The sequence below is a fragment of the Schistocerca serialis genome, chromosome 4 (genome assembly GCF_023864345.2).
Source record: "Schistocerca serialis cubense isolate TAMUIC-IGC-003099 chromosome 4, iqSchSeri2.2, whole genome shotgun sequence".
Lineage (NCBI taxonomy): Eukaryota > Metazoa > Arthropoda > Insecta > Orthoptera > Acrididae > Schistocerca > Schistocerca serialis.
Window position 1 is genome coordinate 552,354,126 of NC_064641.1, and position 3,782 is coordinate 552,357,907.

Here is a 3,782-nt window from a genome sequence, read left to right on the forward strand (position 1 = left end):
CTACACATGACACACTTTCAGTTACTTTTCCATTACTATGCAGCTAATTTAAATTATCTTTAACAGTTGGTACATCGAATCGATCGATAATTTAGGCCTTTGCAGAAGTCGTTTCTTACACACTAACACAATTATTGATATACTGTTAGGTTCATCTATTGGTTTACACGTAATTCCCTTACTATGCCTGACTTCCGGGCTTTTGGTGCACAGGTTAATCTGAGCGGTGCAGACTTTCGTTTAAAAAAGAAGCAGATTACACAAATCACAATCAGCACCACAATGTGCTCGCACACGTCTCGCTTGTAGTTGTTATACTATGACGTTGTGTAAAGCAGAATTCCTGAATGTGCCGGAACATTTTTTCAGCTGTAATCTCCCGTTTTACATTGCTAGTGAGCATAGCGTGTTTCGATGAAGGGTATTAATTACGAAGGTTATGTTTTGGATAGGTAACAGCTGTAGCAGCCTCTCGGGCCGGTACAACATAGGTTGTTACCACTTAAATGTCGCTGTACCAGTGATTTTAGCTGGTACACGAAATGTTGCACCTGCTAAATCACACGTCGTACTGGTTATTGTTATTGCGTTATCCCATAATTCTGCCCTGTTCATACATGTTGGTTTACTATGTGCATAACTGTTTACCATGATTACTTCTGGCGAAAAAAACCTAGTAGAACCAGCTGACCCCTATTCTCAGGAAATGTGTATACGGTATTAAAACCTTCTTCGATATACCCTTGTTTCAGCTTTTCCCAGGAATAAGTGAACCTCGCATGCCTGTAGGCCAGTCTATATCATCATACCTGGGCAGATTGGAACACTTTCCCTCTGGCGTCTCTGCATGTCTTCCCACGATATGATTGATACAGCTTTGGTCTCTGTCATTACCCATTTCCCCTTCCTCAAAAAGTCGCCCTCGATGATGAAAACCCAACAAATTCATTAAAACGCACTATAAATAGAACAAAATAAAACTCGATGACATTCTAAAAATCAATACATGTACAAACGCAGTGAAATTTTGCCAAACAAAAGTCTCAAAGCTTATCTATCGATGTGGTCTAAGGGCGTGAGGCATTTTAGACATGCTCTGTTCACCTGTCATCCTTTTCATCTCTGTTTCATGAGGCGCCGCATTCTGTACTGCAAATGCTGCTATTATGTGCGATAAAGTACCGACAGCTCCCTTAAAGGGCTCAATACGCCCCACATGAATGACAGAAGTCTTCGTTAGCAACTGTATTTTAACACTCATAGGCGTCATCATTTCCACTACTTGGTACAGTCCGTGGCATCAGGTCAGGAACATTTGTTTTGCCTTTTTGTGCCTATGGATTCATTAACAATACCCATTGGTCAACCCTGTATTTGCAATAACTTCCATATGTGTTGCCCTGTCTGCTCTTGTCACTCTAAGTTTTTCGTATTTACGCGTTTTACATGTTGCCAAACGTCTCGTAATTTCTTATCAAACTTTTTTATTGATTTGGCGTCGGATTCAATTTTCGGCTAATGACGTCGAAAGTTGAAGGCATTTTCCTCCCATATACACACATAAAAAAAAAAGTTTGGCCTCACCCTGGTTCCCAGAACTCCTGAAAATAGACGTTGACTGTGGATATTGTATCACAGACACAGTCCCTTTGATTGTTCAGAGATGTCACTAAACCCGCCCAAAGATGTAAACAACCATGCATGAGCAGCGCCTATTAGACGAAGGGGATCCGACAGCCGATCAATTCCAGTCATTTCACCAGGAAGGATGTACACGGCTGGTATTGTCTGTAGTTCAACAGTGCCTAGATGGTCAATACCGCGATGCGATCGCGCCCGTGTTGTCACTTTGTGCCAGGAAGGGCTCTCAACACGGGAACTGTCCAGGCCTCTCGGAGTGAACCAAAGCGATGTTGTTCGGACATGGAGGAGATACAGAGAGACAGGAACTGTCGATGACATGCCTCGCTCAGGATACCCAAGGGCTACTACTGCAGTGGATGCCAGCTACCTACGGATTATGGTTCGGAGGAACACTGACAGCAACGCCATCATGTTGAATAATGCTTTTCTTGTAGCCACAGGACTTTGTGTTACTACTAAAACTGTGCACAATAGGCTACATGATGCGCAGCTTCACTCCCGACGTCCATGGTGAGGTCCATCCTTGCAACCACGACTCCATATGGCGCAGTACAGATGGACCCAACAACATGCCGAATGGACTGTTCAGGATTGGCATCACGTTCTCTTCACCGATGAGCATTGCATATGCCTTCAACCAGACAATTGTCAGAGACGTGTTTGGAGGCAATTTGGACAGGCTTAACACCTTAGACACACTGTTCAGCGAGTGCAGCAAGGTGGAGGTTACCTGCTGTTTTGGGGTGGCATTATGTGGGGCCGGCGTATGCCGCTGATGGTCATGGAAGGCACCGTAACGGCTGTACGATACGTGAATGCCATCCTCCGACCGATAGTACAATCATATCGGCAGCGTATTGATCAGGCATTCGTCTTCGTGGACGACAATTTGCACCCCTATGATGCACATCTTGTGAATGACTTCCTTCAGGATAACGACATTGATCGATTAGAGTGGCCAGCATGTTCTCCAGACATGAACCCTATCGAACATGCTTGGAATAGTTTGAAAAGAGCTGTTGATGGATGACGTGACTCACCAACCACTCTGAGGGATCTACGCCGAATCGCCGTTGAGGAGTGGGACAATCTGGATCAACAGTGCCTTGATGAACTTGTCGACAGTATGCCACGACGAATACAGGCAAGCATCAATGCAAGAGGACGTGCTCCTGGGTATTGGAGGTAATGATGTGTACAGCAGTCTGGACTAACACCTCTGAAGGTCTCGCTGTATTGTGGTACAACAAGCAATGTGTGGTTTTCATGAGTAATGAAAAGGGCAGACATAATGTCTATGTTCCCAGAATGAGTTTTTCACTCTGCAGCGGAGTGTGCGCTGATATGAAACTTCCTGGCAGATTAACACAGTGTGCCCGACCGAGACTCGAACTCGGGACCTTTGCCTTGCGCGGGCAAGTGCTCTACCAACTGAGCTACCGAAGCACGACTCACGCCCGGTACTCACAGCTTTACTTCTGCCAGTACCTCGTCTCCTACCTTCCAAGCTTTACAGAAGCTCTCCTGAAAGGTTCGCAGGACAGCTTCTGTAAAGTTTGGAAGGTAGGAGACGAGGTACTGGCAGAAGTAAAGCTGTGAGTACCGGGCGTGAGTCGTGCTTCGGTAGCTCAGTTGGTAGAGCACTTGACCGCGAAAGGCAAAGGTCCCGAGTTCGAGTCTCGGTCGGGCACACAGTTTTAATCTGCCAGGAAGTTTCATTGTCTATGTAGATCCTTATTCCAATTTTCTGTACAGCTTCCGGAACTCTCGGAACCGAGGTTATGCTGTAAGTAGGCTGTTTATGTTTTCGCTATGTAAGTAGGCTGTTTATGTTTTCTCTATGTAAGTAGGCTGTTTATGTTTTCTCTATGTAAGTAGGCTGTTTATGTTTTCTCTATGTAAGTAGGCTGTTTAGGTTTTTTATTGGTAACGCCACCTCTGTATGACAATCACTGGCTGTGCTGTGGGCAGTCTGTGTCTGCTTTGCATTGTTGTAATACTCGCCATTGTAGTGTTAGGCAGCTGGCTGTGAACAGCGCGTAGCGTTGCGCAGTTGGAGGTGAGCCGCCAGCAGTGGTGGATGTGGGGAGAGAGATGGCGGAGTTTTGTAATTTTTCATGAACTGGTATATTTATATA

At 45.3% G+C, this 3,782-nt stretch overlaps 1 non-coding gene across 1 annotated transcript; it reads right to left on the reverse strand.

The window, feature by feature from the left end:
• Positions 1-3,016: 3,016 nt before the first annotated feature.
• On the reverse strand, positions 3,017-3,091 carry Trnaa-cgc (transfer RNA alanine (anticodon CGC)). Its single transcript has one exon. It is a non-coding gene; the product is annotated as a tRNA-Ala (tRNA).
• Between the last annotated feature and the right edge of the window lie 691 nt (positions 3,092-3,782).